This window comes from Rhynchophorus ferrugineus, unplaced genomic scaffold, assembly GCF_030347505.1.
Source record: "Rhynchophorus ferrugineus isolate W39M unplaced genomic scaffold, kcgeb_rfMv2 rfM7, whole genome shotgun sequence".
Taxonomy (NCBI): domain Eukaryota; kingdom Metazoa; phylum Arthropoda; class Insecta; order Coleoptera; family Curculionidae; genus Rhynchophorus; species Rhynchophorus ferrugineus.
The window spans coordinates 18,782,283-18,810,139 of NW_027472586.1; the positions used below are offsets into that span (position 1 = coordinate 18,782,283).

The 27,857-nt window shown below is 34.2% G+C and overlaps 1 long non-coding RNA gene across 1 annotated transcript in view; it reads left to right on the forward strand.

The window, feature by feature from the left end:
* LOC143199680 (uncharacterized) overlaps window positions 1-27,857 on the forward strand; it is a 769,697-nt gene that overhangs the window by 562,275 nt on the left and 179,565 nt on the right. The window lies entirely within an intron of this gene.

Below are 27,857 nucleotides of genomic sequence, written 5' to 3' on the forward strand. Positions count from 1 at the left end.
ATCTTTAAAACCTATTGTGGAATACGGCAGACCAAAAATCAGAAATATATAAAATGTATAGTAACATCGCAATCTTTTTCGTTTTTGATTTTATGATTACTATCAATAAATCGATTAAATCTAGAATTATAACAGATCCGATATCTGATAGACAACCACCAGACCGAACATCAGACGTAGGATAATAAGTTGTTTGATCGTTCTCCGAAAGGTTTCGACAAAATTGCCAGACAAGTTCTCCCTTCGGCATCGACTGAAACTTGGCCTTGAATGAAGTAAACCGTCTCGGATGGATTTTGATTTACGTAATTTTCACGAATATATGGAACAGGGAGAATCCGTTCCGAAGACTAAAGGTCAAAGAATTTATTTGTCAAGCTGGGCTTGGCACAAACGAAAATAAAGCAATTTAAACTTGTTAATCTTACTTATTTCTTAATTGATTTGCTGATTGTATTATTAGCTAGTAATTTGTATATTATTATTACGCAATATAATATACTTAAAAGCCTTTTCACAATTAATAAATAATACGTTCTGTTATTGATATATAATGAAAATATGTTTATTTTATAATTCACTGTAGTTAATGTGAACAGAGCAAGACAAATACATGCTTTGGTTTAATTGACATACAAATTAGAAAATACTATATCGAATGCATTTAACATAAAAATGCAAAATACTTAAGTCTTGTATTTAAAATACAAAATACAGTACTGGCTTGGTTGGCGCAGTGGCAAAAGTGGCGAAATGGTTTTCCTACTACTGCAATAGTCGCGGGTTCGAATCCTGCTTGGACATGGTCGTAAATTTATATTTGTCATTATTTAACATTTGCGATTGTCCTTAGGCAAGAGTTCAAAATTCAACAAGGAAAGTGATCTCAGTCACGCTAGTAACCAGGCTGGTGAAGACCGGATATCTTCTGGGATGATTTGTAAGTTATTACCTACTTCTTAATTAATTATTAAGCCTACTGACTCGCCATTTAGTAGACTTGAAAGACTTTAAAATATAAAATATAGAGTACATTAACTATTTTTATTTAAAATACAATATACAAATTAGACAATACTATCAGGTGTTAGGTTATGTAGATAAAATAGAACTAATCCAGCTAGCTTATTAACCAGCAAAGGAAGAATTTCCTTTCATGAACACTAGATTTTTAAGAGGACTATCAGAACAACAGCCCCTTGTTAGGGCATGAGGAAAAAATCTGCAAAAGAAAACCATCTGCCTTTAGATAGCATTTTGCTTTTATCGCTTAGGGGAAATGTCCGTTGTTACTGTCATTGTCCGCAGAATCAAAAAAAATCATCATCTAGTGCAATAAGTTCAATCAAATACCCATGTGTCGACGTTTGAATTTCACAGAGTAAAGACGTGTTCGGAGAGACGGTCAGTGAAACGAAACAAAAGTGCAACATCTTTGTCACAGATGCGGTGTTAAAAAAAGTCTAACAATAACATTCTAAAGACTAGTGAAAAAGTGAATGGGCGATCGGAAAAAATGTCAGTACAGTAGAAAATAAATGTAAAATGCCACAAAACGTTAAGGGTCGAAAACTCAACATCTGGACCACAAATGCAGCGTAGGATAATTTGAAACATAAAAATAACAGTATTATTTCAACAATACGTAAAAAAATATGGAGAAGAACACTGCACAATAAACAGATAAAATGGAAATATTGACATCAGGCGTATCACATATTGCAGTTTTGAATGTAGAGAACACAACTAGAACCCAGAACGAACAGGCACTCTACAATGCGTGGATGAATGAAAACAACGATAAATATACTATATATAATAAACGATAATTACCACAGCAAATAAAAATAAAACAAAATAATGAACAAAATAAATAAATCAGAATGCCCAGGCCATCCCCAATTATCGTAAGTAATGTTACCGACTTTGACTTGCTTTACGAAACAGTGAGGTCCAATTATATAATAATTATATAATATTCAAAGCAACGGTACTAAACAATGGACAACTAAAACTCAACGCCGAATGTCGTACAACACTTACAAAAATAATAAATTGGTTAGAGTTGCTGAAACTGCCAGAGCTTCCATCAACAGCTAAAAGTGAAAAAATTATCATAGAAGACATAGAATAGTTTTAAACTGATAACGGAAACTAACATCAAACCTAAGAGAGCTTTAAAGGGTGTTAGAGAGTTTTTTAATCGTTTATCGGTAATTGTTGGTCACGTTTGTCAATTTATATTTAGAACATAAAATATAACAAGTTTTAATAACAAAGCACATTGAGTGAAAATGCGAAAGAGCAAAATATTTCCGAAAAGCATTAATCCAACTTCGTCGTTTTATAAAATAATCGATACGATCGTCTGAGACCCCCCTCGGTCCTCCGGTATAGCACCAACGAGAATAGTTCCATACTTCTATGCACCCCGGTGCATCCAGACACCCCTCCCGCCACATAAAACTGTCTTCGAGTCTTCCGTCGGCGCGCATAAAGTCAAATCGAGTCTTGGAGGCGGTCTTTAATTAAGTTTTAGCTATTTACTCGCCCCATAAATCGTCGGATATTTCTTCCGCCGGATTATTATGTGCGGATAGTAAAGTTTAAAACGTGGAATTTAGTGGCGTTTGATGCGAGAGACCTGGAACCGTGCCGTGCTCCCGGCCCAAACACAGTTTTCGCCCGAGGAATTATCGAAAGAGTAAAGGGCATCAGCGGCAGGCGGCAGCGGGCTTTAAGAGCGGCCGTATTTTTGGGTCAGTTAATTCCGGATTCCGGTCTTTGTTTTCCGCCGTTCCAGATTGTTGCGGCAACGTCCGGCCGTGGTGTTGGATTGTTCGCATTCTTTCGCGATACATTTCGTAAAAAAAATTCAGGCCATATAGTTCTCTTCATAGCTTTCTCTCATATAATGCTGGTGAAACTAGGGATGCCGAAAATATTTCGCCGATATTATTTTGGGCCGACATTTTTCGGTAGTTTTTTTTAAAGGCACATCGATAGTTGTGAATGAGAGTATCGAGCTTTTATGTACAAAGTAAAATATCGATACTAGGCCCCAGTAAACGTGTTCGAAGTGGAACAGTTCTAATAATAAAACAAAATATACGATACTATAATAGTTAGTATTGAAAAGAACTTTCTAACTTCATCGAAACCTTTGATGCGAAAAGTTGATAGTCGGACAAGGCAAGGTCTGGAGAGTATGACGGGGGCGATAATGTGTCCCATCCAAATGCTGTAAAATCACTTTACAATGTCTTTGGACTGTTTCTGGGATTTTTTCTATCGATCTGAAGAACCGGTCATTCTAAATAGAGTTCGAACGATCTCTTTCAGTATGGAGAATCATTCAGCATGAAGGTATTTGGAATAAATCTGCAATAAAGTACTGCTGCATCAATATATTCTTAGGGCTATATGGACATATGACATCCAGATATAGAGTTCTGTCAAGAAGAGAAATCTGAACATAATGTCGCGATCACTGAACGAACTATCAAGGAGTGCTTTAGTTTTTTTGTAGTATCTTCAGTTGTCTCCTCAGATCATCATGCTTTTCACAGTAGGATGTGTCTGACGCTAAGTTGAATCTGGCACAAATCACATAAAGCTCTGTCCCTTCAGCAAATATTCATGTTTCAATCTACAGTGCCCAATTGGTAGTCGTGTAAGGATGCTTGACTTATGTCTATTGATGTTATTATAATCTATGGATTGATAGAAAATCCTCTTAATTTCCCACAATATGTAGTTTTTTATGAGAAGGTCCCATTCTAATTGTGTCAACTGCCTATTTAGGTCCTTCATATAAACTTTGGCATCTTTTTTGCTGAACACTTCATTTAACCTGATTGACTCCTCTTCCCTACTTGCCAGGTGGTCGGCTCTTTCATTACCAGATATTCCCTTATTTGAGGGGACCCAAAGGTATGTTATTCTTACACCCCTAAATTGTAGCTTTGCCTGTATCTCTCTGATGGATGTGACCAGAGGGACTTTAAAGGTCAGTGAGGGTGTTTAGTGAGGAGCTTTAGAAGCTGGACTGTCCTTACCGATCTTAGGCTCTCTAAGGAACTCTTAGAATCACATAATATTAGTATCGATTCGCTAATCTGTGATTCATCCAAGGCAGGGCTATATAGATAGCCAGCAGCTCCGCGATGAAAACGCTAGTCATTGATGGAAGTAGTTAGTTAGACGTATAAGCGGCACCCACATAGTTCTCTCGTTTTGAAATATCTCTGTAGATGACAAGATGATTCGGATAGTTCTCTTCAATTATCTGCCTAGAAAAACTATTTATTGTAGAAGAACTATTTGTTTCCTTGTGCCTTCATAGAGAAGTCTGTGTGTATTCTTGAGAACTGCCATAGTGGTATAGTAGTGATTCTACTATTCGCATCTGGGATCACAATCATTATTCGTTTGCATATCCTCTGGAAGACTAATGAAGGGCTTAAGTGTCTCTTCCTTATATTGATCCAGTCTGTCTTCGGTGGGAAAAAGGTAGTGAACCGGTCCAATTCTGGACGGAATTTGAGGGAACTTGCATAGTTTAGTAGCAGGAGCTCTCGCCGTGACTCGAGTGATGAAATCTCTACTCTACACTGTAAGCTTTCAATTTGATTAGTGTGGAATGCTCGCAGTATGATTCTCATAGCGGCGTCTTGGATGGGATCCGGTTTCTTCACGTATAAAGGGGGTGCGGTAATATATCACTGGCTTCCATAGTCTAATTTGCTTCTTACTAACGCTTGCTAAGCTTCTAATAGCTCAACGATATTCTGTGCTCCCCAATTAATGTTGGGAAGGGTCTTCAATAGACCTATGTCTGCCAAATATTTATCTTTGATGTAATTTATGTGTAGGAGCCAGTTGAGCCTATGATCAAATAGAAAACCAAGGAATTTGTGTTCTGGTTTATTTATCAGGATCTTACCCTCCATCATTAGTGTTGCTATTTGCGAGCAGTTCCTCCATCTACAAAAATGAATGAAATATACTCACGGTCTTTTCTGCTGAGAACTTCAACCCATTCCACCCGGTCCACGCAGGCAGTTTATCGAGGCAATTCTGTAATAGGGATGGCTATACTTATGGTTTGTATGTTTGTGGTAAATAGCCACGAAATTCGCATAGATTCCGGCGTTGATATAAGTGGGAATGACTTCGTTAATGGAGTTCATGGTAATTATGAATAGTAATGGGCTAATACATGAGCCCTGAGGTACACCATTGGTTTGATGATATGTTGTTGATATTACTCCATTTAACCTGACCCGAGAGCTTCTGCTAGTCAAGAAGGATGCAATGAAGTCGAACATTCTGCCCCCTATTATCCAGTTAGATAGTTGTTTCAGGATGCTATCAATATTGATGGACTCAAAGGCCTTTTCTAAGTCAAGAAAAACTACAATCACATGTTGTCCCGTATTAAAAGCCTCCAAAGGTCCTCCTGAAACCCGATCAAGTGATCAAGTGTAGAGTATTCTCTAGTTAAGCCTTTCTGACGACTATTTAGTAGTCTCTGCTTTTCAATCACATATATCAACCTATGATAGACCATGCGCTCAAGTAATTTACATAGGTGACTGGTTAACGCGATGGGTCTGTAGCTGGATACTGAATGCCATGGTTTACCTGGCATATATATAGGGACTAATCGCGACTGCTTCCACGACAAAGTCAAATGTCCCCTCATCCAAACTTCATTGTAGATATTAAGCAATTGGAAGTGTTGCGATTGAGTTTGGTTTTTGATTAAGGAAGCAAACGTCATCTAGTCCGGAAGGTGTGTTTCTGCACTTACTCATGGCTTTATTAAGCTTTTCAACTGTGAATGGAATATTCAAAATACCGTGTGAATTTTTGCTTACTCCATAATTGCTGTTCATTTTTTTCTCCTTGTGTTTGTTTAATATCGAATGATAATCTGCTGCAAATATCATCTCACAGGGGTCTTCAATATGTCGACTTCCATCAACCATTACTGGTATTTTAAATTGTTGGGTGCCTTTTAGTATGCATACTTTCCTCCATATAGTATGTGATGAGGTTTGCGGGGTAAGGCTACTTGTAAATTTTCTCCAAGAGCTGTTGCTTGCCGTATAGTTCTTTTCGCAATTGCCTTTAATCTTTTGTAATTTTTAAATAATTCGGATGTTGGATTTAATTTCCATCTGTTAAGGGCCCTTTTCCTATACTTTATCACCCTAGTATAGTCTTTATTCCACTATGGTACCGGTAATTTGTTTATTTTTGTGGTGTTAATAGGAGTAGATCTTCTAGCTGCATTGATAATGGAGTCTGTGAATTATTTTACGATTGTGTCTATATTTTTTGTGATTGGGGTGGTTTCAATCAACGATCTGTATTGGTCCCAATCAATGTATCTAATATTAAGTCCAGTCGCGGTAGGTAATATGCCAGATGTGTCAGTGAGTTCAATCAAAGTGTGAAAGTGGTTGCTGTCATGCATATCAGCCACAGTTGTCCATTTCGCCTGTCCAGTCAATGAGGACGAGCACAGGCTTAAGTTCAAGTGTGACAATGTGCCTGATAAAGCAGATACAAATGATGATGAATGAATGAAATGAATAGATGATCCGTCATTCATAATGCACATATTATTGTCATTAATGACCTCAACAATCCATCGACCACTTTGATTGTATTTAGAGGAGCCCCACTCAGGCGCATGAGCATTGAGATCCCCCATGATAAGTTTGGGATTTGGCAATTGTGAGACGAGAGCTTCTACACTTGTTCTTTCAATGCTCGCGGAGGGAAATAGATACAAACAACACAGTGAAATATTTCTGCCAGATAAATATGCCCTGATAGCTACTGCTTCAAGCTCTGTTATTACGTTAATCTTTTCTTCGTGTATTTCTGTGCGGATTAAAATAGCTACGCCTCCAGATGAACGTGCACTACTTGTCCTGTCTTTTCTTATTATCTTATAGCGTCGCACTTGAAAAGGGTCTGTAGGTGATAAGTTAGTTTCCTGTAGGAGCATAATCGATAGCTTATAAAGTGCCATGACAAGACGAAACTCTTCCTGTTTTCTTTTAAGGCCATTAATACTTCATTGCACTATGATGGTTATTTTAATTATAGTGTAGAGGTTTCTATTTCCGTATCACTGCCTGATCTATACTTTAAGCTTAATTTGGTACGGTATTTAGAGTGACCACTGTTGTGGCCTAAGCGAGGAGCCAGGCGTTGAATTCCGATAATTTTCGGAAATAGTCTACCTCTCTTTACTCTTATTGGGCAGACTTGAAGGAGCTTCTCCACTTCGCTGCGACTTAGATCGGGATGAATGGGGATGGAGGGTAGAAGGATGGCGGGAAAGGGATTGATCCCCCCACCCGAAGCAACCCGGGCCCGGGAGGGTTTTCGGTGTGAATGTGGAGGGCCTTGTAGCCCTCTTGTTGAAACCGAGGTGTTTTAAGTGGAGGTTTTCTTCGTAATTGAAGAAGCCTCCCGTGTGGAAGTGGACCACCCACGGCCTCGACCGGTACTGAGGTTCCGAATCCCTGCACCGTAATTTGTACATTTATGACAAGATTGAATATATTTATATATGTTCGTTCGTCTTCTATATTCAACTTATTGGAGAGTAGGATGTGTAAAATATTTTTCAACGTAGTTGGTAGAGAATTTCCATAATTTTTTATTTCAAATGAAAATAAAAAATTAAAATATTAAAAAATTATTAGTGGTTCAATAATCTACCCAATAGGCAATAAATATTTTCTATATATAGACTACGTCAGTAAGTAACCCCCGTCTAAAATATCTTATTCTAAATTTATGATTTAATGTCTATATATAGTCTATTCAAAGTTTTCTTGTACATACGTCATCAAGATGTTTAATCTATTGCCTGCCGTAATTTGTAAATTCGTTTCAGACTCATCAATATTTTCCTTCTGATTTTATTCTAGTTAAAAAGAGACACTATACGGCCTGATTAGTCCGAATACGTAAACGAGTCTGTCAAAATTCTTGAAAGCAATAGTGATAAGAACCTATAAACTATTGTGGCTGTATAATAAATATAATAATGCTGTTTGTTCAATTATTTTATTTAGATTAGAATTTTATAGTATATCAAAGCCCAATTTGACTAAAACACAGAGTTAATGCGGCAACATTGCGACGCTTTGACGTCACAAATTTAGATGACGTATATCCAAAATAACTTTGAATAGAGTATATATCCATTAATCAAATAGTAAATATTTTAGTCCACGCACTTCACTGTTGTCGCTCATATTTAGTTGATTGGCAAGCCAATTGCTCATTCGAAGTACATAAAAGGAACACTGGAATCTGTTTATGATGGGTATCAGAGGGATATCACTCTATATGACTTCATTAGAAACGTAGTATGGAACATTGACTAAAGTATGCAACAGTTTGTAATGGAATGGTTGAATGATGGGTATATTATATTTCCTAGAATTGTATTCCATGGCCTCAAACGATTTTGAATCGACAGCTAATACATTTAGTTTAGTTTAAGTTTAGTTTTCATTTAGAAAACATGTGCTTATTTCAAGCTAGATATCGGTATAGATACAACCCAAGATATTTCGGATCCTTTGCTTGGGATTATGAAACATTAGTTATAATAGCGTTAAATTTATAGTTCTATTGCTGACAAATAGATGATGCTTCATGAACTTATTGAAAACGATAGTATAATAACATATTCTTCAAGGATCTTATACTTGCCTATGTACGATGTGGTGTAAGGTTGACAGTTAAACATTGAGTCCAGTGTATATAGGAAAGTCCTGGCACAGCTGAATCTGTTCCTGAATCGTGTGAATTCTGTTATCCAAATTATGTAAATCCATAGTTCATGAGAAAGAAAAGAACATAGAACACACAGGGGACGCTACCAGACGGCACACAACTGGGGCCCCGGGATCGTCACACCCGTACTATGGCCGCAACGCGTCAACCTTGATTGACACCTCGCAGTCACAGCCCTCTGGGGGATAAGACTAATTAATTATAATAGTATTTTGTACAGATGATCACTTGATGAAGTGATTTTCTACATGCCACGTGGATATATATTATATAAACAGCACAAATACTTATTGCTCTCTGGGCAGATTATGGAATCGGAAAAGAGTAATAATAATAACAAAGGAATGCATAAAATTATTCATTGAAGAAATATTTCTAGATTATAATTTTTAGTAATACGTCTCATATATTTTTTTGTTTATTATTAAGACTCGTCTAGAACAACCATTAATTTACCGATAGCAATTTGTATTATAATTTACACACTATAGTCTATCCAGCGACAATCTATAGTTCTTTTGTCACACTTCACACCCCTTCGCTCACGTATTATCATACAAGTTCCCAGGATTTATTCCCCTTATGTTAGTATGCGAACAGTGTATCGTCCATGCAGTAACTGAAGCGCCTCTGGGTTTTCATGGAGGTGCATATAGGTCACGATGCAAATCTTCATTGCGTGCATACCAAAGTGCATCTATTTTGTTACGTAATACCTTATTCTGGAATACCTGAATATTCTTTACATTGCTATCCGGAATACAGCACCACAACTCTATACCATATAGCTATATTGGTTTGAACACCTATTTGTAGGTCAGTTCCTTGTTATTAATTGGCATTTTTTGGATTTCCTTCCAAGAAAACAATATAGCTGTTTATATTTTATTTTGAGCTAATTTATTTTTGACATGTTCCTTCCATTTAGATATTTAGGACTATTTACATATGATAGTGTAGCACCATTCAATCTCAAAACGAGTGAGTTATTCAGTTTCTTGTTGGTAAATTTAAAAGGAACAGATGTTAACTCATTTAATTTTATTCTACATTGTTTTCTCCAGTCTATTAGTTTATCACTAGCTGCCTGCAGTCCCTTTACAGATGCTTCCTGGTTTTTGCACACTGCTAACAGTACTGTATCATCCGCAAATATAGCTATCGTAATTCCCTCGAGTTTTGGTATGTTACTAGTTTAAAGCAAATAGAGGATAGGTCTCAGAACGCTGCCTTATGGCACACCTACTTGTATTTCTTTTAGTTCAGAATATTCTTCGTCCTGTTTAATTCTGAAGAGTCTATTGGAAATATATGATGTTAGTATCCCTACATATTGCTTTGGTAGCATTTTATTTAATTTATATATCAAGCAGTGGTGCCAAATTTTACCGCTGCACCTCGAAAAACGGCAGAGCATATTTGTTTTTTGAAAAGAACGCTCAATGATATCCGTTATTCTATGGACCTGGTCAACTGTTGGTTGTTTTTGTTGGAATCCAAGCTAATAGTCCAGAGTTAGGAATATTTTCTCGAGAAGTTTCGACATATTTGTAAACATAGAAATAGATCTATACAATTTGATATCATTAGGTTGTTTATCAGGCTTTGGTACTAACTCGTCACTCTCCACTATGCAGGTACATATTCCAGTCTAAAAACTGCGTTAAATATATTAATAAGCTTTACTATGGCTTCTCTAGATAGTTGTTTTAGAATTTCTCCAGTAGTTAACTTTTTTGGGTTCAGATTTATTCTTATATCATTGGTTAGTTCTCTTGAGGTTACTGGTGTGATAATTGATGATTTTAAGCTATCATTATTAGTTATGACATGGTTCACGATTGGAAGTATAGAATTCAGCCAGATGTTTAGCAAAGAGCTTTACTTTTTGTTCATTGTCTCTGGCCCATGATCCGTTGTTGCCTGTTATAGGTAGTATAGATGTTTTTTTTTATAACATCTTTATTAGATACGCTTAGTACAATCTTAATTTACAATTAATTTATTACTACTTTTCCTATGTACTTGGATTAATTAACAAGCAAGACGAGTGCGAGAAAATACATCTGTATGTATTCCTCAATTATAAAATTATAATTATTTATTAATTATTAACGTATAGCTATAGTTTACAATAAATGTATACACTTTATATAAGTTCGTATGGTTTTGTTCGCTTCAATCTCCTGACATCCTGCGCGCTGTTCAGCAGTTGTATTGCTTCCACGTTAGTATGATTTAGTAATCTTCTTTCGTGTTTCAAGGCGAAATCTTGGATAACTTCACAAATCCATTTGCTTTCCAGGTCATCGTGCAGCTTTTCATTGGTTACGTAGCGATAGGCCTTGGTAATCAATCGAAAAACCTTGTTTTGACAGCGTTGTATGACTAGTTGATTTGAATTTTAGTCCAACCCCATATTTGCACCCCATAGATCCAAATTGGCTTTATAATTGTATTATAGATCAACCTCTTTGATTTTAGATCAAGTTGAGAGTATCTTCCGACTAACCAGTATAGTTGTTTTATTTTGGTTCTAATGTGTTTTGCTTTTTGTCTAACATAATGCTTCCAATTTAATCTACCGTCAAGATGGATTCCAAGGTATTTAGCTGATTCTGCTTGGGGAATCGGGCATCCATTGAGTGATATAATTAAGTTTTTATTATTTCGCCTCAATGCAAAATTAATTTGGACATATTTGGGGCTATTAAGTTGAATTTTCCAATCTTTCGTCCATTTGTAAGTTTTGTTTACTGCCACTTGCACTTTTTCTATTGCCCTATATATCTTTTGCCATAATAATTGTGTCGTCAGCAAAGGTTCCGAGAAGTGTTTCTTTTGTTGTTGGAATGTCAGCAGTGTCAGAAGCAAATGACAATAGTTACGCGGCAACAATTTGCTCATCTTACAAATTAATCGCAAATGCCAAACCCGATCAAAAACTTGTGAGACATCCAGGAATATTGCAGGGCAGTATTTCTTTTCCTCAAACGCTCTTTCAATAGCCGCAGTTACTCTGTGCACTGGATCGATTCTTGAATGGTGAGTTCGAAAACCAAACCGGAAATATAGTATTGTTACTAAATGTTTAACACGTTTAAATATTAGTTTCTCAAATAGCTTTAATATTGCAGGCAGTAGCGAAATAGGCCTGTAAGATTCCACTTTTTCTGCAGGTTTGTCAGGTTTTTTGAGCATAATTATTTATTCCATTTTAAAGCATTCCGGGACATGCTTCAGCCTTAAACAGGCAAAATATATATGTCAACATAAATACTGCTTTTCGTGGCAGTTCTTTCAATAATCCATGTGAAATGTCATCTATACCAGGTGCCTTTTTAGGATTGAGGTTATCAATTTCAATGGTAACTTCCAGTGGAGAAATTAGATTTAGATCTACATCGGGTTGATAAACGATGATGTATCCATGGTTGATTCTATATCATTAGGTTGAAATATGTTAGTTAAGTATTGTGCGAACAATTCAGCTTTTTCGTCGTTGCGTCGAGCCCATTCATTTCGACCATTTTTAATTGGTGGTACTCGAATAATTGGTCTTTTAAATCTTCGAGTTGCTTTCCATAGCGAATAATCTTTGTCTGCTTGTGTTCTTAATTCACTTACATACTTTTGAAAGCAATTCTGATTATATTCTTTGATCTTTTGATTCGTCTGATTACTAATTATATTGAAAGGAGTTGTCTGCGGCATTTCTGGTTCTGTGCCATACTCTTCTAGCTTTTCGCCTTTCTTTTATCATTTCTCTAATTTCGAGGGGGTAAAGTACTTCATATTCTAATTTCTCTCTTGCTATTGGGGTAACATATTTTGCATCTGACCGAATTTGTTCAGTTATATGTTTTGTTTGTTGCTCAAGATCATCTATAGTTTTAAGTCTTACTTTTAAACTGATTTGTTCCTGCAGTATTAATCTGAATTTGTCCCAGTCAGTATATTGATTACAGTTTTTTGCTTTTCTTAGGATTGTCGCGCCCAGTGTTAACAATACTGGAGTGTGATCAGATGTTAGATTGGACAACTTTTCTGTGCTAATTTGATTTAATCAGATGCCTTTTGTTATGTAGAAATCCAGCAGGTCTGGGACTTTATTACTGTTTGTTGGCCAGTAAGTGGGTTCGCGCCCTGAAGCCGTTCACTGGGATGTAGCGTCCAGTAAGCATCATAACCCCGTATTTTAATGTAGTTTTTTTTTTGAAAAATGTGTTTCCGATATGAGAGCTATATCTGTTATTTGTTTTTAAGAATAATTCTAGTTCCCGGAGTCTTTGATTTAGTCCGTTTGCGTTCCAAGTTATAATGTAACGAATTACTCATTTTTGTTTTTCTTTAGCTTGTTTTGAGTAGTTTTCCTCAATCCCGATTTCTCCAGTTTTTCCACCCTGTCTGCTAACTGGCTGAATTTCAGTCTCATTTCAGTCTGGAATTTCTTGAACAATTTCATCATCTCGACGATAGTTCACTCGTTGGCCGCAGTTTTGTGCGGTTTCGTATCTATTTGTTTATCATTTAATATTTTGGTGGCGTTTATATTTTTGACCGATGATCTTACGGTTTCTTGGGTTTTTTATTTTCAACTGTAGATGTTATTTCAGAGTTTTTGGCTTTGTCAATTTGTCTTAAGCGTTGTTCTGCTGTAATTATCTTTGGCTGGAGTTCTTTTTTTATATACTGCACATCCTTTATAATTGGCAGGGTAACTTTTTCCATTGCACAACACGCAAATCGCTATACTATTGCGTTGTTTTCTGCACTGAGTTGTGTGATGTTTACCAGCACATTTTACACGTCTTGGTTCCCTACTGCAAAAAATTTTAGTGTGTCCAAGATTTTGACAGTTTGTGCATTGTGGTATATAATTATTTTACTTCGGTGGTTCCACTTTTATCCTACAGTTTAGTAAATAATTTGTCATATATATTTTTATTATTTTCGTTTTGTGTCATGTCTACGTAGAACAACGGAAAAGTTTTAATTTGTTTTTCACCATTTACATTAGTTGTCTTTTTCGCTATAGGCATGACGGTCACTAATAAAAAACCTCTAATGACTGCTCTATATCACTTATCACTGTTTAACTGATAAGTGTGGTATTCGAATTTATTGAATGAATTGTTTTCCTTCATCTCAATGAGATGCTTTTTACATTCCTGTAGTCCGTTTCATTACTAAGGATTACGTTAATATCATCGATAGACAAAGCTTTAAAGTGCACTCGGTCATAGGCTACTCCCTTTATTTGTGATCTAAATAAATTAAAATTGCCAACATTGCTTATCTTGATCGGAGGGGGCAGAGGGATTTTGTCTTCTTGCTTCTTTTTTTAATATTAGCACTTTTTGCGATTGGCGAAGGCGTCATCTCTGACTTCTTCCTCTATTTATCCTTCTTGTTTGTTACTTTGGTCCAGTCAGACTGTTCCCCTACCTCTAATGCTAGTTCGTCTTCATCAGTGTAGTAGTTTTCTGCAATATTAGTATGTTTTTTTGGTGTATCTTGCATGTGACCTTGCAGTTGCAAACGGATAGCAGCCATATCCTTAGATAATTGCAACAGTTGTTGGATCAGACGCTCGTTATTCGTTCTTAATTCTTCGTTTTCTTTTAATAATATATTCAAATCCATGTTGTTGTCCATCATGTTGTATTGTTATAGTTAAATGTTTTTTTCACTAACTTTCACTTTTTTCCCTTTTTGGAAAACGGGGAACGTCTTTTGTTTGAGAGCACGTATTTCTTTCACTTTGGGTTGGCCGTTTCACCGTATCCCGTACCTGGGAGTTCTTTGAAACCGTTAACCGAAATTGAACGTAAAAAATATATAGATGTAATTTTATTTGATATTTACAGAGACTCTTTTTCGGAAATGAAAAAACACGTCTTAACTGTATGAAGGTCGGGACCAAACTAGAGATGTTACATGCCTCTCAGTTTTTCTGATCGCTCTCGAAAGCGAGTAATCGGCCTCTTTATATATTGATAGTTCTTCAATACAGGTGTTTATTGAATCGTCCTTTAGTTTTTTGATTTCTCCCCTAAGCCTTAGTGTTTTATTTTAATAATTTTAAGCATTGTCTATCCTTAGTTTATTGTCACCTTCTTCTGGCTTTTATAATATATAATAATAAAAAAAATTAAACAAATAATTTAAATAAAATATGTTTGCGATCATCGAAGGATCACTATAATCAAATATGTTTATAAATATTAATAGATTTATTAAGTTAATAATATTTTCATCTTTTAAAACGAACCAGAATTGATCCCTTTATAACGGCCATAAAAAAATAACGATTCAGACAAAAATTAGCCGTTAAAAATCAGTTTACAAGCCGACTTACGACCGTATCATTATCTAAAACATCTTCGACAGTAAATTTCCACAACAATAACCAGTAAACCCGAAAATCTCTCGACATAAAAAGCCTATTTAGCAGCCAGCACTTACAGACTCGTAAACCTTCGTTTTCATGGAAACGTGAAAGGCTGCCGATTTTAAAATTCCTTTCCCGACCTATCTGGCCTCGTGGATCAACACCTTATACCCTTAATGGATCTTATCGTTATTGTTATCAAAATGTGCGTGTACCTTTTGTTTTGTCGAATATTTCTGTCTAATAAAGACTGTCTGGACAAGAAAATATATATTTTATTGTTACAATACTATTAAGATAATTTCTGTCTTCAATAAAATCCAATCATATCTCTTCGCTTCATTGCAGAAACATTGCTTAAATAAACGAGATTCGAATCGATGCCTTTATAGTCACATATCTGTAGCTACGTGTATGGTTAATTTAGTTTACATTCACCGCTATTTGTAGGAAATTTCGGGGGAACAGAAAACACTGAGTACTTTTTTATTTTGATGTTAAGCGATGGTCAACGGGAGGATTGACAGGATAATTAGGTTAAGGTCAAAATTATTTTGGAAGTAGTAATACTAATGTAATGTGTTCGAAATTTAATATATGTCGATCCACTTGTGAATTTTTCCCACCAGTATGCTAACGATATGATGTATTGTCTATAACAATAACTGATGGTTAATCCAAGTTCTTCAGCAGCTGATTTTCAAACCAGAACGAAAGCATGTTTTGGTTCTTTTCTCCATGGTTGTTTCCCCTGGACTTGGAGGAAAACACTAAGGCAACTCCACCAATAAATTCATCACAATTTCCAGCAGGAAGAATGATATATATGCAATATATTATTTAAAAATATTATGACTAACCAAACCTAATCAAATATTGTTCTAATTTATCTAATCTTTCTCTATTAACTTTTGTTGTCTTTAGACTTTTTATTAGTGTCTTCCCATAAGCCCATGGAATATCCATGTTTCGTCTAGATACACAGATTTAAATTTATTATATACTTTCAAAAGTTATATTCCTTAGAACGAAATGTTTGAAAGTTCCATTAGCCCTCTTCGTGGGTTATCTTTACACCATTTAACCTACATCCCTAGAAAACTACATATTCCTGAGCTTCTAAGAATATTTCCCATACTAACATTTTTGTCCGAAGTAATTATATTAAATTATATTTATATTGAAAAAACTATCTACTGCTTTTATTTTTATCACATTTCATAAATTTCATCACGAAAAGAACTAAAATCAAGGTGATCTTGATTCGTCACCCACTTCGTATGTGGGCGCTTTCTTTTGGTTCTCTTGGTGAATCCAACATTATATGATCATTTCTTTTTTTAGGGATTTTAGCCACATTGGTCGTATTAATATTCTGTGCAGCTGCAACATGCTAAAGAACATTCTCACCAGAATCCTCAGCAACTTAATAGTTAATGTATCAATACTAATCTCTCTAACACAGTTTAATGGCTAGAAGAGTCCCCTATTATCTTATTCATAGTCGAATTATCGCTAATGTTTTGAAAAATTTTGTAGACATTCGACAACATTGCCGACCAGTAACAATCCAAATACTATAGACTGATTAGGTTATACGTTCCAACGCATCAGACAGCATTCTATCTGTTTTAACAAGTATAAAATAAGAAAGAATAATTCAGTCCGAGTTTAAAATTAATTTTACGCTTTTACAAACTGCAATTGCTATTATATTCGACTGTATCTATGACGAGCATTGGCTGTTTTATTGGACGGACTATATATATGGTGATTTATGGGCCTAAAAATGTCGTCCTGAACGTCATTTGATCTAATTTTTTTGTTGACATTGACAACAACCTCAATCATAAAATAACTCCTGGATTTGATGATATTTCACCTGGGTTATCAACAGAGCTGTCATGAATAGCAATAATCATATTGATATATATTTATTATTCATTGCCTGTTTGAGACTGAAGCATGTTCCGAAATGTCTTAAGGTTGCTCAAATAATTATGCTTAAAAAACTTGACAAACTGTCAGACCAAGTTGGATCTTACAGGCCTATTTCGCTGCTACCTGCGATATCAAAATTATTTAAAAAACTCTTGTTAAAACGTATAAAAACTTTTATAGAAATACCGGATTTCAATAAAAGTTTGTATTTCGGAATCACCATTCGACAATCGACCAAGTGCACAGAGAAACAGCGGTTGTTGAAAAGGCGCTCGAAGAAAACAAATACTGCCCTACAAAATTCCTGGACGTCTCACAAGCTTTTGACCGGTTATGACATTCGGGATTAATCTACATGAGAAAATTGCTACCGCGGAATTACTGTCTATATTTTCGAAGGAAAATTTAGAGTCCCTCATGAAGGTGCATTCTCAACACTTAAACCTATTTCGGCTGGAGTTCCACAGGGTAGTTTCTTGGGGGAACTCCTATATCCTTATTTAATTATTCCTATACTTATCGCTATGTAACCATAAGCATTATAATAATTAATCGTAGAACTTTGTTTTGGGTGCGTTTGTTTACTAGGTAGTTTGATGTTTTAGTGCAACCCCATATTTGCACCCAATAGCTCCAAATAGGCTTTATAATTGACTGATGAACGAAGTAACCAACGAAGTATTCATAAAAGAGTTAGTGACATGCAGATTTTTGAGGGATATAAGATATCCCTTCATACACCCTTACAGGGCATAAGATTTAAATGAAGTAAAGATAACCCTCGAAGAGGTCTAATGGAACTTCCAGACATTGCCTTAAAAATTCAGTTTTTAATGGCGTACAATCAAATCAAAGAAGATATATTATTTGAATTTGTGTAGCTTGATGAAACTTGGATATGAAACTCTTGGCAAGACAGTGACAGAAAAAAAGTATAAAGACAACAATAACTGATGAAAAAAATTACAGTAGCATTTGATTAGTGTAATAATTAATTGTAGATATATTGTTGTTCAAGAAGGGAATAAGAATCGTTTATTCCTGGTGCAGAATTAGTGTTTTCCTACTACTACCATGGAGAAATGAACCATAACATGTTTTTGTTATTGTTTGAAAATCAATTGTTAAATTACCTGGAGGAACCATCAGTTATTATTTTGGACCATATGCATCGTATCATAGCACATTGATGGAGAAAATCCCAACAATAGCATCAACAAATGTAATGAGGGAATGGCTTTCAAGACATGAATTGAGTTTTGAAGAGACTATGATAAAAACTGAACTATTCCAAATTGTTACTAGGTAAACATAAATTACATATTCCACTGCGTTTTTTGCAATTTACTTTCTTAAAAAATAAGCCCGAACAAAGATATAAAGTAGATCAGATGGCTGAACAATATGGTCACATAGTATTACGACTTTCTCCTTATCAGTGTGTATTCAATCCAATCGAGTAGATATGGGGGGTAGCAAAGAATTATTATTATAGACATGCTGGTCGAGAAAGATATTCCATCAAGAGCTATTTGGATATGTGGAAGGAAGCATTGTCGACCATAACACTTTCGATTTGGATGAACTCGATAAGACATACAGAGGAACTAATTTACAAATGGTCGTGAAAACGTTTTAGACAGATTGAATATTAAGTTTAGTGATTGACTTTAACAGTGACTCGGAAAGTGAAATCGACTAAGAGAAACTTTTAAGATATGTGATAATGCTGTGCAATGCTGGAAATTCCTGAGACAGAGTGATAAAAACAGTGGAAATAACCAAAGGTAAACAGGTAATTAATATAATTTAACAGCAAAAAATGGTATTGTAGGGCGTGAAAGATTTGTGTGCACAAATATGATTGTAATTGTTCAGAATTAAACATGAGCATTAGGTTAGAATGTATGAAGAGAGAATGAATACTAACTGTTTTGTAGATATAGTAAATGCATTAGGCAGAATTCAGTAATTAATTTTATCAAGAATGGTGTACACAGGTAGTAGCAGAAGAAATAAAAAATGCAGTGATATCAAGATGACTTGGTAAATACACGCATCATCGAAGGAAACAAGAACTAAACGTAAAAACGTAAATTTACTCTCGAATGAGAGTAAAATACATTACTTTGATATATAGTTGTTAATTAGGTGGATTAGGCCTCCAGGGGGATACCACTACTTAAAAGTATGTGCCTAGAACTCTACATCATAGGTGGTGTGGAAAAAAGTTAAATGGAAATATAATAAAACAACTCTAACCTACAAACCTACCTATGTTCTTTTTTGTTGTTTTAAGTCCTTCGATGATATATGCATTAGATGTACTATAATGTTAAAATAAATTATATTTGATAATAGTATTTTTGTGTAATTATTATATTTAGATTAAAATGTTGTAGGTCAAAGCCAAACTGCATTAAAACTCAGATCAACTCTGCAACATTGCGACGTTTTGACGTCACAAATTTCGATGGTGCATATACAAATACACTTTGTAAACTTAATACATATATATATATATATATATATATATATATATATATATATATATTAATGGGCTTGGCGAAATTTTTTCAACCTGCGATGGTTAGAACCGAACTAGAAAGCAGATTAACGTAGAAAGTAGAAGGCAGATGCAGATGAAAGTAGATTAACGAAAGCCATAGAAAATAAATTATACATGAGCTATCTGTAATGGTGAGATTCCAGAATATTATATAGCATTATTATGATAGCATGAAGTAAATAAATTTACTGACAGGAAAAAAATGACAGCTACTGTTTTACTGTTTTAACGATACAGTTTTATTTAAAAATATATGTAAAGAAATTATTCTTTTATCACATTAGCCTGCTTTTATATTCAACTTTATAATATATATTTTAGGTGAACAATATGTATAAAAGATAAAAATTATATTAATGCATAAATAAAGTAATGAAAATATGTAGATAAAGTGAAATTAACTACATAATTTGTCTATATGGGTCAAATACAAGAAATTGTGAATTATTAACAGTAATTTGCTAAATATTTTAAACTACTGAGAAATATTAAGATGTCTACTGATACTGATTATACAATGTCTGATTAGAAATACATTACTTTAATATAATTTCTATATTGTAAAAAATAGTGCCTAATTGTGTTCGTTATTGTTTTAATTAATGTGCTCCATTATGTATTACTTCATTTAGTATTTCATATTTATTTAACATAACACAAAAGTAAATAAAAATCATATATACGTATATTTGATGTTCTGAACTTGTTGCATTTATAGAAAATAATCTTACTCATGATATTTTTGTTATAATATTCAGTAATGTAGTAATATAATTTAAACTTATTAATACTTTATTGATTATTCCAAATTAAGGGAAATTAGATATAATTAAATGTAAGTTAAAAAAGTTAGTGAGTGTTAGTTCTTGGGGTTGGTTTAATTTACACATATTTTAATATGCAGACGTTTTTTACTATATTTTTCGGATTTTATGTTTAAGATAATGTCAAAACAAGTTTTAGTGATATAAGGTATTATTATTAAGTTATTCTCTTTTCCCTATTATGACAGAAACATGATTAACGATGTTAATTGTGACCTAATCGACCATAGGCCGATCATTAGTTATTATTGGACTAGCGACCCGCCCCGGCTTCGCACGGGTGCAATGCTGATACTAAATTAAATACACTACAGAAAAAATATGAATGTTGTATATAAAAACATAGCGGCCCGCTCCGACTTTGCACGGGCATAAAATATATATGCCTATGTCACTCAATGAAAACATGATTAAAATCGATCCAGTATTTTTGGTTCATTCATTACTGCCCTTGGCCTGCACGCATTCAATTTGGAGTAAAACAATTCCTCTTCCCCTATACTTACTATGAAGATTTCCTGCTATCTTTGGAATATCTAAATTCATACAATTTTTATTACATTACACATTTTTAAACGCAAATTTTAAATTTGTAATATCTCCGAAAATATTTGTTTAATTTACATGCTGTAAGGAACCATATTGATCTATATTAATTGCACACTGTATTTAAGGTACTTAATTCGATAAGGATTAATGCCGTATTGCTTAAAATAGCTTCGTAAATAAGCCATTTTCTCACGTAAAAAGTAAACAATAAAAATGGTTAATGTGGGTTATCCCTAAAAGATAAACATATACCATCGCGGACTTTTTTGTAGACCTTTTTATGGTGTACAATACTGTAGTACATTAATTTGATCTAACTCGTAGGGTTAGGCAGCGTTTTTGCTAATTGCTAAATAATCCTGAAAAATAGGTTAATTTATGACATCACGTTAGAAACCTCTAAAATTAGCAATGTTGCCTTAGTATATTATGCATGTATTATACATATAAACCTTCCTCTTGAATCACTCTATCTATTGAAAAAAACCGCATCAAAATCCGTTGCGTAGTTTTAAAGATTTAAGCGCACATAGGGATATAGGGACAGAAAAGGCGACTTTGTTTTATACTATGTAGTGATATATTTATCATTATTGTTTTAGATGTGTCTGCATTATCATTTTGATTATTTGCTTTATGAAAAACAAATACTCTGAAGTACAACATGACAAGAAAACATAGAAGTATAGTTATGCCAACCTTATAATCTAGTCTTATAACAATAAGAAAATGTTACCGAGGCAGATTTGAAATTATTACAGATTTCAAGATATTTAATTTAGAGAATGTCACAGTTAATGTGGTAACGCCATTTAGTTAATACAGAGCCGAATCTAAATTAACCAGATTTTCCACGAATAGAATCCCTGAAATTCACATTGTTCCGTCACGTGAAACAACGACGATGATCCATCATAACGGTCGTTCCCATTTTTGCGTGCCCAGTAGAGTAATTTCCTCGGAAATAGCACGAGAAAACTGGCCGAAATCCCTGCAATGAAGGCTGGAGATCGTGGGCATAGATAGGAATTTTATAAATGGTTCTAGTACCGCTTTCTTAATTAATCAAGTGAAGATATCATAATTATTTTATGGCGCCTACTAGAAAATATTCCGGTAATTTTTCAACTTTAGTTCGTTGGAAACGTCATAAAGAGACAAATAACACAGGTAAGTAACGAAATAACTATATTATCAGACGTTAAAATTAATTTTAAAATTCTCATAAATATATTTTTTTCTATCTAATAAAACAACATGAATTGTGAAATGTAGAGAAGTTAGGTTAAAAACTTTTAATACAGGTCGAGTGAAAAGTCCCCAGCCAACCACAGTAAAACATATTTTTTTGGCAAAATTAGTTTTTTTATTCAACATACTTCCATCAAGGTTAATACACTGATTATAAAGACCCTCCAACTTTCGATACCACTGTCCTTTGTTTCTAAATAGGCCTTAGTTTCGGCAATCACCTCTTCATTCGACGAAAATGTCTTACTAGCGAGCATTCTTTTGAGATATGAGAACAGGAAATAGTCGCTGGGGGCCCGATCCGGAGAATACGGTGGATGAGTAAACAATTTAGAATCCTAAATCATGGATTTTTGCCATCGTTTTTACTGACTTGTAACACGATGCATTGTCTTGGTAAAGCAGCACTTTCTTCATCTTCAGATGCGGCCCTTTTTCAGCGATTTCGTCCTTCAAACGGTCCAATAAGGCTATGTAGTAGTCGCTGTTGGTGGTTCTTCTTTTTTCAAGATAGTCAATGAAACTTATTCCATGCGCATCCCAGAATACAGACGCCATAACCTTGCCAGCCGACTATTGCGTTTTCCCACACTCTCCCCGCTCCGTTCATCATGTGCAATTCACTTCGATTACTGTCGATTGGACTTCGGAGTGAAATGATAGAGCCTTGTTTCATCCATTGTCACATATCGACGCAATAACTCTGGTTTATTACGCTTGATCATCTTCAAACACTGGTCCAAATCATCAACTCGTCGTTGTTTTTGTTCAAAAGCGAGCTCGCGGAGCACCCACCTTGCACTCTGCTTTCTCATACCCAAATATTCGTGAATGATATGATATACACCTTCAGTTGTATCTGTATAGTGTCTGCTATTTCATTCAGTTTCAATTTACGGTCATTCAAAGTCATTTTGTTGATTTTTTAAATGTTTTCGTCGGTAACAACCTCTTTTGGGCGTCCACCGCGTTCACCGTCCTCGGTGCTCATTTCACCACGTCTAAACTTAGCATATCAATCCCTGATGGTTGATTTTCCTGGGACAGTATCCAGAAACTCGGCACCAAGCCAAACTTTTGCTTCAACTGTATTTTTTCCTTCAAAAAGCAATATTTTATCAATACGCCAAATTCCTTTTTATCCATTTTATTCACAATAACAAAAGTTGCTTCACTCAAAATGCTATAATTCACAAACTAATGATCCGACAGCTGTGAAATGTATACACGCATCTTTTGAGGATTAGGGATAACTACAAAACAAATGGATTTAATTCTAGTAGCGCCATCTATGTGTCAGGCCGTGGACATTTCAATTGACCTGTTACTTGAAACTATTTTATATTAAAAATAGAAAGGATCTTATTGAACTTACTGTACGAATACGAATAAGCGAAATGTATTATTATAAATGGAGATTTAAGTTTATAGGAAATTTTGACAGTAAAAAAATGCAAAGTCGTTTTCATCCGAAGAAGTATTTGGCTGTCATTAAAAAATAGTTAATAGTATTAAAAATCAATAAAATCAAAAATAATCAATCAATGTAAATTGGGGTAAGTTTATTTATATTATATAAAATATCAAATATTTATTTTTTAATTTTAGAAATTAATCCCCTTTCTTACATACATACTTTTCGTCTTGCATCAATAGTTGCAACTCGACCAAAATAATAACTCCTGAATGCAAGGCTACCAAGAGAGGATTAACCGAAATTCAATTCAATTAAACAGTGCAAAATTTATTGCACTAAATTATTTGAAGCACTTATGATAAGTTAATATTTTTCTTCTCATTCGCCTTTAGGAAATTATGAAGAGGGTGAACATGAGGGCCCTTTAGATGACTTACGTTGCATACTAAGACGGGATGACTCTATAACTTCAATTCTAGATATTCCTATACGAACAAACGAATAAAGGCAATATATCATATGCCCCAGAAAATAATTTTATTATACTCTTGTAGGTCTTTGAGCACTCTCTTTTATTTTATCCCGTGATTTTGCCACGTCGATAATATCTTTAAAAAAAATTAAATTTTAAACCTTTTAATTGAACACTACATAATGATTTTCCAGATAAAATATTAATAATAATAAGCTACGCCAGACAGGGTATAGACAAAATAGGTAAACAGAATTTTAACAGGGAAAGACTCAAAAGTTTGCTTTCAGTATAAGAAAACAAAAAGACTGAACTCTAATTGATCTCTAATAGATTAAATTGATGGCACTAAACAAATATGAAAAAGGGATAAGACTGAAGAAGTAATTTTGATTTGCTCCAAAGTTCTTTTTGTTTACGATTGTATATCTTATTTCATTCATTGAATTTTATTTAATAAATTTATTTCAGAAATTAAATTATATATTATTTAAATTTTATTGGTCAATTAGACGTAACTTCAGGGTGTCACGTGCCGCACCTGCCAGGCTAACTCTATCAAAGAACCAATCACATATCTTCCTACCGAAATGTCTTCTTACAGGTGCCTATAATGTAGATTTAAATTGGCCAATCAAATTACTACTATAGCCTATATTACTCTATCTGGAGGTTGAGCAAAGCAAAACTTTTCCTCCAGAGACCCCTATTGAGTTTACTCTATATTACTCTATGGTAAGTAAACCCTTTGAATAAAAGAGGGGAAAAAGATGATGACATAAAAGCTCTAATACTTGAAGGCTATATTTTGGACAGATATCCATTCATTTAATATGATGTTATAAATAAATTACAAATTATTTTATTGAACGCCTATTGAAATAGTAACAAATATTGGATTTCATAGGACTTTCATCACATCACACATACTTTTATCACGTTATCAAATATATGCATAAGCATAAATACGGCATATATATAAATAAATATAAATACGGAGATTACTTTTTCATATATATAAATACGGAGATTACTTTTTCATAAAACGTATATTATAATGGGAGAGCCGCCTCAACATTAGGTGACCGCAATAACAACTCTTAGTAATAAAGTGTTGCATAATTGGTGTATTATACAACATGAGAATTGTAAACATAAAAACTTTATTTTTCCCTCTGCTTTCCATAAAAGAACTCGTTTCTTTTAATAAAATATTGCTGATTAGATTCATGTTTATTAATAATATAATTATTAGTGTTAATTATGTTATTTAACTAAGTCTAATAGATTGCAACAATTGGTAAACAATTGGTAAACAATTTAGAATCCTAAATCATGGATTTTTGCCATCGTTTTTACTGACTTGTAACACGATGCATTGTCTTGGTAAAGCAGCACTTTCTTCATCTTCAGATGCGGCCCTTTTTCAGCGATTTCGTCCTTCAAACGGTCCAATAAGGCTATGTAGTAGTCGCTGTTGGTGGTTCTTCTTTTTTCAAGATAGTCAATGAAACTTATTCCATGCGCATCCCAGAATACAGACGCCATAACCTTGCCAGCCGACTATTGCGTTTTCCCACACTCTCCCCGCTCCGTTCATCATGTGCAATTCACTTCGATTACTGTCGATTGGACTTCGGAGTGAAATGATAGAGCCTTGTTTCATCCATTGTCACATATCGACGCAATAACTCTGGTTTATTACGCTTGATCATCTTCAAACACTGGTCCAAATCATCAACTCGTCGTTGTTTTTGTTCAAAAGCGAGCTCGCGGAGCACCCACCTTGCACTCTGCTTTCTCATACCCAAATATTCGTGAATGATATGATATACACCTTCAGTTGTATCTGTATAGTGTCTGCTATTTCATTCAGTTTCAATTTACGGTCATTCAAAGTCATTTTGTTGATTTTTTAAATGTTTTCGTCGGTAACAACCTCTTTTGGGCGTCCACCGCGTTCACCGTCCTCGGTGCTCATTTCACCACGTCTAAACTTAGCATATCAATCCCTGATGGTTGATTTTCCTGGGACAGTATCCAGAAACTCGGCACCAAGCCAAACTTTTGCTTCAACTGTATTTTTTCCTTCAAAAAGCAATATTTTATCAATACGCCAAATTCCTTTTTATCCATTTTATTCACAATAACAAAAGTTGCTTCACTCAAAATGCTATAATTCACAAACTAATGATCCGACAGCTGTGAAATGTATACACGCATCTTTTGAGGATTAGGGATAACTACAAAACATATGCATTTAATTCTAGTAGCGCCATCTATGTGTCAGGCCGTGGACATTTCAATTGACCTGTTACTTGAAACTATTTTATATTAAAAATAGAAAGGATCTTATTGAACTTACTGTACGAATACGAATAAGCGAAATGTATTATTATAAATGGAGATTTAAGTTTATAGGAAATTTTGACAGTAAAAAAATGCAAAGTCGTTTTCATCCGAAGAAGTATTTGGCTGTCATTAAAAAATAGTTAATAGTATTAAAAATCAATAAAATCAAAAATAATCAATCAATGTAAATTGGGGTAAGTTTATTTATATTATATAAAATATCAAATATTTATTTTTTAATTTTAGAAATTAATCCCCTTTCTTACATACATACTTTTCGTCTTGCATCAATAGTTGCAACTCGACCAAAATAATAACTCCTGAATGCAAGGCTACCAAGAGAGGATTAACCGAAATTCAATTCAATTAAACAGTGCAAAATTTATTGCACTAAATTATTTGAAGCACTTATGATAAGTTAATATTTTTCTTCTCATTCGCCTTTAGGAAATTATGAAGAGGGTGAACATGAGGGCCCTTTAGATGACTTACGTTGCATACTAAGACGGGATGACTCTATAACTTCAATTCTAGATATTCCTATACGAACAAACGAATAAAGGCAATATATCATATGCCCCAGAAAATAATTTTATTATACTCTTGTAGGTCTTTGAGCACTCTCTTTTATTTTATCCCGTGATTTTGCCACGTCGATAATATCTTTAAAAAAAATTACATTTAAAACCTTTTAATTGAACACTACATAATGATTTTCCAGATAAAATATTAATAATAATAAGCTACGCCATATAATTTTAGACAAACTAGGTAAACAAAAATTTTAACAGGGAAAGACTCAAAAATTTGCTTTCACTATAAGAAAACAAAACGACTGAACTCTAATTGATTTCTAATAGATTAAATTGATGGCACTAAACAAATATGAAAAAGGGATAAGACTGAAGAAGTAATTTTGATTTGCTCCAAAGTTCTTTTTGTTTACGATTGTATATCTTATTTCATTCATTGAATTTTATTTAATAAATTTATTTCAGAAATTAAATTATATATTATTTAAATTTTATTGGTCAATTAGACGTAACTTCAGGGTGTCACGTGCCGCACCTGCCAGGCTAACTCTATCAAAGAACCAATCACATATCTTCCTACCGAAATGTCTTCTTACAGGTGCCTATAATGTAGATTTAAATTGGCCAATCAAATTACTACTATAGCCTATATTACTCTATCTGGAGGTTGAGCAAAGCAAAACTTTTCCTCCAGAGACCCCTATTGAGTTTACTCTATAT